Genomic DNA, 13,341 nt, shown 5'->3' with positions numbered 1-13,341 from the left:
CGAATCCCACTTCAACAAAGGCGAGGCGCATAGCAACTCAGTGAGACCCTCTCCCTAAATAAAATACAAAATAGGGCTGGGGATGTGACTCAATGGTTGAGTGCCCAGTACCCAGTGCTCAGTGGTTCAATCCCCAGTACCAAAAAAAAAAAAAAAAAAAAAATTAACACATCAATACTTGGCTAAGTCTAATGTTAATATAATAATCACAGAGAGATCCTATAGAGGAGTCATCAATCTTTGGAACAGATTCATATTAAATTTTTGCAAGGAGGTCATCATTTGTCTCACAGCTTCAAAAATTAATTAATGCCAAAAGCCTTCACATGAATTTAAATTCCAAAATAGAATTCCCTACGGATATATACCTTGACTTTCTAAAAATTACAGCAGATCTCCAGGATTGGTACACTGTCCTTAGTACTAATTCTGCTACATTCACCTTCCTGTCATTCCTTCTCTTCTACAAAAGGGAAGAATGGAGAAGTATGCAAGATCCTGTCTTTTTAGGAAAAAGAAGAGGAATCACAGTTTACATTCCAACTGCTCAGGCAAGAAAGACACTGATGTCTTTCTCTTCAATAAGCAAACGCCATCCCTTCAAAGTAAAAAGTGGTCATGTCAGCATGTGTAACTAGCACTTATAATGGAATACTTCAGAATCCCCAGAGTTATAGAAACATTTATCATCCATCCATCCTTGTTTACTTAACCACTTGGGGAACTGCCAATGAAAGGTGAGAGGACAGAGAGAAAAAACTTGTGAATACAGACATACTGCCATGGCAATTAAAATCAGGCTGATTTCTACTATATGGTTACTTTCTCTGTAGAAAACGCGTATAAAAAAAGAGGAATGTACTAGAGAATAAAAATCACCCAATATCCCACCAGAAGAAATTATTAATAGCTAGGATTATTTTCTCCCTATTTAATTAATGTCTATTTCTTTCTTTTTAAAATATTTTTAGTTGTCAATGGACCTTTATTTTATTTATTTTTTATGTGGTCTGAGGATTGAACCCAGTACTGCCTCATTCACACATGCTAGGCAAGTGCTCTACCACTGAGCTATGATCCCAACTGGGCTGATGTCTATTTCTTTATGAGAAACAAAAGTCTCAAATATAATATTATTTCAGTAATGATCTTCATTATCATTTTCAGAAACCCTTGCTATGTAAAAGTGAGTCTTATGGAGTATCATAAATGAGAAAAGTGATATAACTGCATATGGGAGATAGTTTTAAGTATTTAATACTGTATAGCTTTTATTTAAAGACAATCTATTTAGCTATTTTCTAGGAAAATATAAATCATCAAAACTAATCCAGCAAGATGAAGACTATCTGAAGAAATCAAAACCTGAGACAAGGAAAAAATACCCCTGAAGTCATTCAGAACAGGATCTTTTTTAAAGATTAAAGCCTAAAATAATATGTAATCAGTTAATTCTACAGGCTAACATAATCCTGATAATAAATCTGAATCAGAATAATTTCTTCTAAATCAAAAGATAGATCAACTGCACTTAAGAAGATACATTTAAATTTTTCTTTATAAAAAAAACAACAAATTGGACTGGGGTTGTAGCTCAGTGGTAGAGCGCTTGCCTCTCAAGCGTGAGGCACTGGATTTGATCCTCAGCACCACATAAAAATAAATAAATAAAATAAAGATATTGTGTCATCTACAACTATATATATAGATATAGATATTGTGTGTGTGTATATTATATATATATATATATTTATAAACCCAGCAAACTGAATATTGATATTGAAACTAATTCGATTGAAAAGATTTTTATTTGCAAATAACTTACCTAGAATTTCCAGGATCTGATCTGTTCTTCCTTTCCAATGGTTTATAAATTTTAATCTCAAAATGTTACAATAATGAATAAGTGTAGATCCAATGTCCCAAATCTTCTGGTTGAATTAATTTATATTACCTTAACATAATAAAAAGATTGAACACAACACACAAAACAAACACACACCCACATACTCCACAAATATAATGCAGCCCTTACAAAGGATTTCCAGTCTCAAAATAAGAATGGGGGAATTGACACCTCATGCATCACTTTCTGTATCATCATCCTCTGTACACCCCAGTGTCACTAAGTTATGATTAGCACTTTGTGATCTATTTTTTGGACTAGGCATTCATGTCATCATTAATCCTTTACCATCCAGTATATCACACTATCACCACCTGATATTACACAATGTTCTTTTTCTTTTAAACAACTAATGTTAACATTTTTAAAGGGCTGGGGATGTGGCTCAAGCGGTAGCGCGCTCGCCTGGCATGCACGCAGCCCGGGTTCAATCCTCAGCACCACATACCAACAAAGATGTTGTGTCCGCTGAGTACTAAAAAATAAATATTAAAAATTCTCTCTCTCTCTCTCTCTCTCTCTCTCTCTCTCTCTTTCTCTCTCTCTCTCTCTCTCTCTCTCTCTCTCTCTCTCTCTCTCTCTCCTCTCTTACTCTCTCTTTAAAAAAAAAAAAAAAAATTTCAAAAATGTGTTCTGATGAGCTGGGGCTGTAGCTCAGTGGTAGATAGCTTGCCTGGCATGTATGAGGCACTGGGTTCAATCTTTAGCACCACAAAGAAATAAACCAATAAAATAAAGGCATTCTGTCCATTTACAACTAAAAAAAATTATTTAAATGTGTTCTGATAATAATACAAATAAGAAATTGGGGTCACCTGTAAAAGACCACTATCATTCTGAGTAGTCATATCACAGCAACCAAAGATATGTTAGCTTGCAGGACATCATCTCTAATAGACAAAGAACAGATATACTGACATACACAGATTATCAATTAAAACAACCTTTCCTATTCAATATTTTTAAAAATATCTGATAATAATTCTCTTACAGGCTCACAAACACTGGTGATAATAATGTTAAGGGAGAAAGTAGGTTGGAGATAACCCAATTACTTCAATTCTCAAGCAGCAGTTTGGGTAAAGAAAGGCACTTTACTATGTAATCTGATTGGACTACTCAAAAGGGAAGGACTACTCTAGTACTAATACTTACTCCTTATTCTAATGCCATCCTCAAGAAATACTTGAGAAGATCAAGTCAAGTTAGCTGTATATACTCTCATAAAAAATCACTAAAAAACCCAGGCATGACTTTTAGCTTAGAGAATCATCTAAGAAACTCTAAAAGCCATCTCCACATACAACTACACTGAAACAATCTTCTTGGTTTGAAGCCCAATTGAAAAAAAATACATATTAAAAGCATTATTTGCTTATTCCTTTCAATAATCTTATTTATAACATAGTGTCTACTACCAAAATTAGAACAAGACATATTCCTATTATAGCTTTAGTTTTTATTTTTGTTTTTAGTTACTAATCAATTTATCTGTGCAAGCCTACTAAAATAATTCACACATTTTTAAAAGGGGAAGGCTTAGAATGCTATTTAAATTACACTTCTTTTTTTAAATTTTGTTGTTGTTGTTGTTGTAGATGGACACAATGCCTTTATATTTTATTTATTTATTTTTATGTGGTGCTACAGTGCCTCACACATGCTAGGCAAGCACTCTACCACTGCGCCACAACCCCAGACTCTAAATTATACTTCTTAAAATAAAAAATTAATAAATGGGATGGCAGCAAACTAAAAAGCTTCTTCACATCAAAGAAAACAATTAAGAGGGTGAAGAGAGATCTACAGAATGGGAGAAAATCTTTGCCACCTGCACTTCCAATAGGGTGTTAATTTGCAAGATATACAAAGAACTCAAAAAACTTAACACCCCACCTTAAAAAAAAAAATGGGCAAAGAAATTAAACAGACACTTCATAGAAGAAGAAATACAACTGGTCAACAAATATATGATCAACATCTCTAGCAATTAAAAGAAATGCAAGAAATGAGGTGAGATTTTACCTCACTCTGGTCAGAATAACAATTATCAAGAAGGCAAGCAGCAATAAATATTGGTGAGTATGTGGGGAAAAGATACACTCATACATTGCTGGTGGAACTGTAAATTGATACAGTATGGAGATTCCTCAGAATGGAACAACCATTTGACCCAGTTATCCCACTTCTTGGTATACACCCAAAGGATTTAAAAACAGAATACTACAGTGACTCAGCCACATCAATGTATATAGCAGCACAATTTATAATAGCTAAACTATGGAACCAACCTAGGTGCCCTTCAACAGATGAATAGATAAAGAAAATGTGGTGTATATATACACAATGGAGTATTATTCAGCCATAAAAAAATAATGACTTTAAATGGATGTACCTGGAGACTATCATGCTAAGTGAAATAAGCCAATGTCCTCTGCCCTCCCCCCCCCCAAAAAAAAAACAAAGGTTGAAAGTTTTCTGATAGGTGGAAGCTAACCCACAGTAAGGTGGAAGGCAGGGAATAGAAGTTCATTGGATTAGACAAAGGCAAATAAAGGGAAGTGGAGAGATATGAAAAGGAAAGACAGTGGAATGAATCTGACCTCTCTTTCCCATGTACATACATGAATATACCACAGTGACTCTCACCATCCTGTACACAAGACTGGGTCATAATTAGAATAAGATATTCCATGCTTGTATAATTATAACAAAATGAACAATACTGTCATGTATAACTAGAAGGAATCAACTTTAAAAATCTATTCATTAAAAAAGTCTTCATCCCCCCCAAAATAAAATAATTACACTCCTAATCCTATTAGAATCAATATTAATATACCTACTACAGAGAATTCTTGTTTTATAATGAACATGAACAATAAAAGAAAAAGCATGTTCTCTGAGAATAAGTACTTACGTCTAAAATGTATAAAAATACATAGTTCTCAAATTTATTTAGGTGATGAAATATCAGAAACATTTATGAAGCATTTATATGTGTAATTTTTTTAAAGCGCTAAATGTATAATTTTGTACATATGAAGCTAGTGTAAGTAATTAATAGTAGGTTTCCATTATTAAATAACATTTATAGGAAATATTCTTTTATAGAAAAGAGCCTGGAAATTCCTCAAGTGGTTAAATATAGTTACCATATTACTTAGCAATTGTGCCACCCACAAGAACCAAAAACATATGCTCACATAAAAACTTTTATACTACTGTTCACAGAAACACTGAACATTACAGTCCCAAAATGAAAACAACTTAAATGTTCATCAACTGAAGAAAGAATGAAAAATGTTAATAGTATACAACATGGATGTACCTATATGAAGTAGTATAGAACATGGATGAAACTTGAAAACATTATACTAAGTGAAAGATAGCAGACACAAATGCCCAGTGTATTAATCCATTTTCCAATGCTATAATAAAATATCTAAGGCTGGATAACTTAAAAATAAAAGAGGTTTTTTTCAGTTTAGTTTTGGAAGATGGCAATCCAACTGGCATGGCATGAACTCTGGTGAGGACTCTCTTGGTTGCATCAGATGGTAAATGACATTATGGCAGGAACACATGCAAGAGGGACAGATAACAACATGGAGAGATAGAAAGCCATGGAGCAATTCAGGGATTGGGCTATCTCAATTCAGGGTTTAACAAGAACTACTTTAATCCCTTCCCAAATCAGTGTCTTTAATGACCTAACTAACTCCCACTAGACCCTGCCACATTTCAACATCACTACACTGGAGATCAAGTTTCCAACCTATGAATCCTTGATGGATACATTCAACCTGGAGCAGCCACATATTATAGAATTCCATTCATATGAAACATCCAGAATAGGCAAATTAACAAAGAAAGAATAAACATTTGACATTGTGAGTGGTGAGCAGAAAGGAGTAGGGGAAATAAATGCTAATCGGTATAGATTTCTTTTGGGTGATAAAAATTTTGCGAAATTACAAATTTGCTACATTTTGGACCTTAAATGTTTCCAAAGGACCATGTGTTAGAAGCTTGAACCCTAGCCCATGGTGCTACTTCGAGGTGGTAGAACCTTTAGAAGGTCCTTGTGTGAGGTCCTCAGGTCACAAGGGGCACACCCTTGAAAGGGATTGTGGAATTCTGGATTTTCTTCGTTTATCTTTTTCAATCCTCAATCATGAAGTACATAGTTTTGTTCTGCCATGTACTCCCCACCACCACGAACTGCTTCACCACAGGCCCTAAAGCAACAGAGCTAACCAACCATGGAACGACACTCCTAAAACTGTTAAGCCAAAATGAACCTTTTCTCTTTATAAGTTAATTTATTTCAGGTGTTTGTTACACTAACACAAAACTGACACAGTATTGATGGTAAGTGCACAATTTAAAATTTTTTTCCAATTACTTTACTATGACAAAATACACAAAGTTTACCATTTTAAGTATATAATTTAGTGGCATTAAGTACATTCACACTGTTGTGTAACCCTCAACACCATCCATCTCCAAAATATTTTACCTCACCAAAATGAAACTCTGTTCCCACTAAACACTTTCTCCCCATTTCTTGTTCCCCCCAACTCCTGACAATCACCATTCTACCTTCTGTCTCTATGATACTACTCTAAGTACCTCAAATAAGTGGAATTATACACTTACTTTTTTTTTGGTGGTGACTGACTTATTTCACTTAGTATTCTATCCTTAAGATTTAGCTGTTTTATAGTGAAGATTGGAATTTAATAATTGTTATTTTATTATTGAATCAGACCACTTACTAATAAATAATATCTTTCTTTGTCTCATAAACTTTTTAAAAGTATTTTTTAGATGTTGATGGATCTTTATTTTATTCATTTATATGTGGTACTGAGAATCAAACCCAGTGCCTCATACATGCTAAGCAAGCGCTCTACCACTAAACCACTACCCCAGTCCCTCACAAACTTTTTTGATTTAAATTATATTTTTCCTATATTAGTATAGCCACACTTGCTCTCTTTTGGTTACTATTTGCATGGAATGTCTTTTTCCTCCTTTCACTGTCAATCTATTTGTCTTTGGATCTAAGTGGATCTCTTAATCTATTTTGCCAGGCTCTTTCTTTTTATTGAAGAATTTAATTCATTTATCTTTAAAATTATTACTGATATAAAGGAACTCACTTCTGTCATTTTGCTATTTGTTTTCCATATGCTTTATAGCTTTTTTGTGCCTTATTTCTTGCATTACTATCTTCTTTTGTATTTAGTTGATTTTTTGTGCTGAGTTATTGAAACTCCCTTCTTATTTCCTTTTATGTATATTCCTTGGCTACATTCTTTGTGATTACCTAAGGAATTGCGCTCTAAAATGCTGTAAAAAAGTGACAATAGTACTAGCTTTCAGACTAATAGTTTTTTTAAATTATTAAACCCAAATCATGTAGAAAATAAAAAGAATTATAAAATATTTTATAGTAATACTTTTATAATTGCCCATGTGTTTACTTTTTACCTTTTTTTGAGTTTGTCAAAATTTATTGTTATTGTAATAAAGACATTTATCTCAGTTGTTTCTCTCTCCTCATCTTGACCTTAGGTTAATTTTTCACTTGGGTCAAGAAAAGAGTATGTAGGAGAGAGATGTTATTTTAACAAACAGTAAAATGGACAAAATGGATAGTTTGCCTACATAAAAGTACATTAAATTCGTGTATCTCGATATAATTAAATCATATAAGAACTAATAGTTCTATATACATTTCCATTATTTTACTTGGGGCTTTTTCTAAACTTAAACACAAGTGAACATATGTTAGGAATATACACAGGCTACTTGTTTGGAGTTACTACCTATTAAAAGAGCTCAGTGAGTAATTACCACCAATAAAATAGTCTGAAGCTGCCTCCAAATTTAACATTGTAGGAATTTTCAAGGAAATAGCTATAGCATGTTTTTGTTGTCCGTGACTATGCTCTTAAAGATGTGTTTAATTGTCACATTAAAAAATAATGTCCTTGGGGCTGGGGTAATGGCTCAGCGGTAGAGTGCTCGCCCCACACGTGTGAGGCCCTGGTTTCGATCCTCAGCATCACATAAAAATAAAGAAATAAGATAAAGGTTGTATCCATCTACAACTAAAAAATAAATATTCAAAAATAAATATATAAATAATGTCCAGGGCTGGGTTGTGGCTCAGTGGTAGAGTGCTTGCCTAGCATGTGTGAGGCACTGGGTTAGATTCTCAGCACGGCATATAAATAAATAGATAGATAGATAGATAGATAGATAAATAAATAAATAAATGAAGGTCCATCAAAAACTAAAAAAAAAAAAGTCACCCTTAATTAAAAAAAATAATGTACATATACAATACAAAACTACAAAGCAAACACCCTAGAATACACAAATCTAACAGTATATGTGGTGGGAAAATGTTTTGAAATACATTTTCTTTTCTTCTATTTTTAGTTCCTAAAAATGTGCTTTTTAGAAGACACTGGCCAGTATGTATATACTTAAATAAACCATATAATTGCATCAATAAGAAACACTGCAGTGAGTTCAATTTAAATTGGATTTAACAAGTTAGTGACTTAAATGCTTAGACAAAAAGTTACAGAAAGTGCATCTTCTAGCTTTCTATCTTCATATGTTAATTTCTCTCTCACTTTCTCTCTTTTGGTGTTTATACATTTTAAAATATAAAAACAAGCCAAATGCTTAAGTAGTATGTAATTTTTGGTGGTGGTCTGTATTTTAAAAGAAATAGCTTATCTATGATTTGCCTTAAGTTCTGGTGGACATACTTACAGGAACCAGCTACAAGTAAAAACCAAGAGAAGCACATTCAGAATATCGATTTACTTTGGTAGCAAATGTTGCTCTTTGAAAGCTAATGAAGGCAGACAAGACCTTAAGATGAGTGCGCTATTTCAAATACTAGATACTTCACATAATTTTTTTTTAAGAGCTAAGTGTCTATATCTACTGACAGCAGTGCCATTACCTAGTATATGATGACTTGAAACAAAACAAATGCCCATAAGGAAAAAATAAAAGCTGTATTTTAATTTTATCCAAATTTATTTTCAGTCAACCGTCCAGTAACATTTTCCTCTAAGTACAATACTTCCTCTCTCTCTCTAAGGCTGTTCTGGGGAGCCAGACAGTTTAGGTAATGAGGGAATTAGGAAAGTACTGCTTGCAATTAAAAAAAAAAAAAAAAAAAAGTAAATTATTGTTTCCCTCTTAGTGTTCTAATAGTTGTGCCTAAAAAATATGCAATTCTTTAAAAAGGTGCCATTTCTGATTTGTTATCTGTAACCTTTGAAAAATAATCATATGAAATTACAAAATTAGCAAACGTCTTGAAATCTGTATATAAAACAAATTACCTCTAATTTCAAACTCTCATTATTAGTGTAACACTTAATCTTAAAAAAAAAAAAAAAAAGAAGAAGAAGAAAGCAGTTCCAAACAGTCTTATACCATTCTTTAAAAAAGAAACTGTTCCTTTTAACTTTATACCCACCCAACACCCCAGTTTCAAACACAACATTTAATTGTCTTGGTCACAGACATTTCCAAGATGAGATTTTGTATTTCATTCTCACAGCTTCTGGTTATCAGAAAACCCACGTTTTCCTTTACTGGAGGAGTATGGTCCAGCTGAGGTTGTGTATCCCTTCCTATATCCTTCATCCTCGTCTTTGCTTCTGGAGGCATTTCCTCTGGTTCACTACCTTCATCTTCATTAAAAGCCACTGCTACTGAAAGGGTTTTTGGAATAAGAGTTGGACAGTTTCCTTGGGCTTACCTGACCCATGTTTGGTGGATGTGGCTGACGCTTTCCTAGTCGTCTGACTACCAAAGCAAATCCAAACTTGAAGATCTTTGGAGGTTTTGCTGGGAGGTCTGCAGCTTCTTCTTCAGCTGATAGCTTCTCAGCACTAGGACTGGAACTTCCCTTCCATGGCTGGAAGAAACAATCTTCGTTTTCACAGGTTTTTCTGCTTCCTCTTTAGGTCCTCACTGCAGCTTCTCAGGCTTCTCCACTCCTGCCTTTCCCCCCGCCATTTTCCCACCGTGGCCTCCTCTCATGTATTTATCTTTGAGACATTTATTTTATCAAATGGCTGTGGGTTACTATCTAGTGTTCTTTCATGTCACCTTGTGAACTCCCTGGAGCATTTCTTACAGGGCAGGTTGGGTGAAAATGAACTCCCTCCATTTTTGTTTAACTGAGAACATCTTAATTTCTCCTTCACTATGAAGGGCAGTTCTGTTGGGTACAGGACTCTTGGTTTTTTCCTTTTAGCCTTTGAATATGTCAACCCACAACCTTCAGATGAGAAATCTACTGAAAATCTTATTAAGAACCCCCTTGCGTGTGACAAGTTGTTTCTATCTTGCTGCTTTCAAAACACTCTGGTCTTTCAAAGCATGCTTATAATGTGTCTTGGTCTGGGTCTTTCAGAATTTATACTACTTAGAATTTGTTGAGCTTTTTGGATGTTGATATTCATATCTTTTATCATAGTTTTTAGTCATCATTCCTTCAGATAGTTTCTCTTCCCCTCTTTTTTCTTACAGGGACTCTTTGAAATATATATGTTGGTCTACTTACAGATCACTTAAACTCAGTTCACTTGAATTATTTTAGATCTGCTATTCAGTCTTTTTCAGAGACTGATTGTGTTGATCTATTTTTTTTCCTTTTAATGAACCATATTTTCCTATATCTTTGCATACCTTTTAATTCTTGTGTTTATAACTAGACATTTGAAACTAATAATGTTGTTAACCTGGAAATCAAGAATAGCCTTTCCTCAAGGTTTTCTGGGTTTTGTTTATTCAGTTATAGTTGGTTATCTGTGCCAATAATTCACCTCAAGTATACACTTAAAATCTCCTAATTTTTATTCTATCTCACAATAAATATCTAAAACCTAGAGTATGCACTTGCTTGATTCCATTAACTCCATTGTAGGGAGAGAAAATAGTTCTACAGGCACTCAGAACAATTACATAAAACATCTTAAATTTTTCTTAATTCATGTTAATATAACTAGATGGCTATATGAATTATTACTATGCTAAACTAATAATGTTTGAATTATTTAACCTTTTAAAATAATCTTATTACAATTATAACACAGTAATTCATTTTCATTCTACAAGAGTATTCTGAATTACTAAAACAAAACCTGCCACCTGCCTAGGTCTACCTCATTAGTTCAATAATCACTATTGAGCAGTTATCATATCCACAATATACTGAGAAATTTAAAAAAAATGTTAGCTCCCATACTCAAAGAATTTACAATATAATACAACATTGGGGTAAGCAGGTAATTTAAACTGGAGACAGATTATAAACATAGAAAATCTTATATTTTGACATATAGGTAATGAAGTAAACCAATAAACAACCTGAGCCATCTACTGTGTCAGATAAAACTAGGCACAGGGAGACAAGCTGAAGGTTAACACAACAGTCAAGACAAGAATAATCAAGAATCAGGCTGGGGTTGTAGCTTAATAGTAGAACACTTGCCTAGCATGTGCGAGGCACTGAGTTCAATTCTCAGTACCACATATAAATAAATGAATAAAATAAAAGTCCATCAACATCTTTAAAAATGTAAAAAAGAATGATCAGGAATCTAGACTTAAGATAATGTCAGGGGAAGAATAAGTGAGTATAGACTCTCAAGTCATACACAGAATCAACAGTACTTGATGACTGCATATAGAGGAAGCAGTATTATCTAGAACTTAAGATAGTCATTATAGTAATGGAAAAATGTTAATACAATCCCCATCCTTTCGAAAGCATATTTGAAATTACTGGGTTACAAATTTAAAGAATTTAATGCTAAGCCCTGCCCCTCTGACAAAAGACAATGACAATAAGGGTCAATAAATAATTAGTGGCAACAGTAAAATAAAGACTTTCAACAAATATTGAAGTTCCTTCTTCAAAATAAATTACAAAAATTTGTAAAAACTCCAATGTCTTCCATGGGTAGGGTTACCTCTTTAATTATGATATGACAAATTTGAATTATGAAAATTTGTTTTTAATAATTTTTAAATTATGGTTTCTAATCAAGTAAACATTTTTTGAAATATTGAACTACACAAATCCAATTAACACTTATTTTCTAAATTTAGAAAAGTAAATATAATTATATAATAATCATTATAAGAAACTTCTTTTCTGTAATCTTCTGTAAGATCCAAAATCATAAAATTATTGTGTGAATTAGTAGAATATCTAGAAGACCCTATAGTAAATGCCAATAATGACTCTCAGTCGTTTTATTTCTTTTTTGCAGTACTGGGGATTAAACCCAGGACCTTGCACATTCTAGGCAAGTGCTGTACCACTGAGCTACATCCCTAGTACTCCTTTTTCTTTCTATAATTTACACTTTTCACTGAAGGCAGCTCTTTCTCTCTATGCACTTCCCATATAAGGGCCATAGGTACTGCCAGAATGATATTTAACCAAAATAAAGTTTCTACCTGGTCCTCAACAACACTATATTCTATGCAAAAAAAAAATCAACTTTAATCAGAAGCAAAGCTATGTCGGCAGAAACAAGGCCAGATAATGAACCAAAAATTTTGTAGATACCATAAGCAGAATGATAAATAAATTATGCAGAATGCCAAGGAACTCAGAATCTTACGTTTTAGTTAAGAAATAAATTATATATAAAGAAATTTGAACACTCTAATGAAAAAAAATCTTTCTTGATCGATAGTATTATAAGAACTTCTATCTCCATACAAGTTGTTAAATCAAAATGAAAGTATGTTTTCAATGTATTACAAATTCTTAATAAAGGAATAATAAATACAAAAGCCTATCAAGTTTTCTGCAGCCTAATTTAATCATAATCACTCACTAATAAGTACTTAATCATAGTTTTCATTTTCAGGCAAATTATATTGGCCCTGATTTCTATCAAGTTTTTGTTTTTTAACCACATTTTTTTATTGGTGCATTACAGTTGTACATACTGATGGGATTTGTTGTTATATATTTGTGCATGCACACAATACACAATATATAACAATATATTTCGGCCAATATCACTCCCTGGCACTTCTTCCCTCCTTCCCTCTAATAGAGGGAGATGATTTCATTATATTGCCAAAATCACATGTTGTAGTTTGCAACATTTCTAAATACCAAGGGAAAAAACTGTCCAACCAAAAGAAACCAATTACAAAGAGCTGATGTAGCATATAGAAAAAGTCTCTGGGTATAAATTTTTCAATTTTGGGTGCTATCAGGAAAAGTGGAAAGGAAGATTATTTTAAGTACTGAAAAGTGAACTTTTAGCCAAAGTAGGCCATCCCTAAATGCTTAACCTCATATTTCATCAAAGAGGAAAAACTTAGAGAAAGCCCTATCCCTTCTGACAGAAGACCAT

At 33.1% G+C, this 13,341-nt stretch overlaps 1 protein-coding gene and 1 pseudogene across 5 annotated transcripts in view; both read right to left on the bottom strand.

Annotated features, from left to right (window-relative positions):
- The window catches only part of Magi3 (membrane associated guanylate kinase, WW and PDZ domain containing 3), a 237,787-nt gene that overhangs the window by 177,815 nt on the left and 46,631 nt on the right, over positions 1 to 13,341 (bottom strand). The window lies entirely within an intron of this gene.
- Positions 7,391 to 12,108, bottom strand: LOC144368267 (PEST proteolytic signal-containing nuclear protein pseudogene; annotated as a pseudogene).

This window comes from Ictidomys tridecemlineatus, chromosome 11, assembly GCF_052094955.1.
Source record: "Ictidomys tridecemlineatus isolate mIctTri1 chromosome 11, mIctTri1.hap1, whole genome shotgun sequence".
Lineage (NCBI taxonomy): Eukaryota > Metazoa > Chordata > Mammalia > Rodentia > Sciuridae > Ictidomys > Ictidomys tridecemlineatus.
The sequence above is the reverse complement of the archived record's forward strand: the minus strand, read 5'-3'. Positions and strand labels throughout refer to the sequence as shown.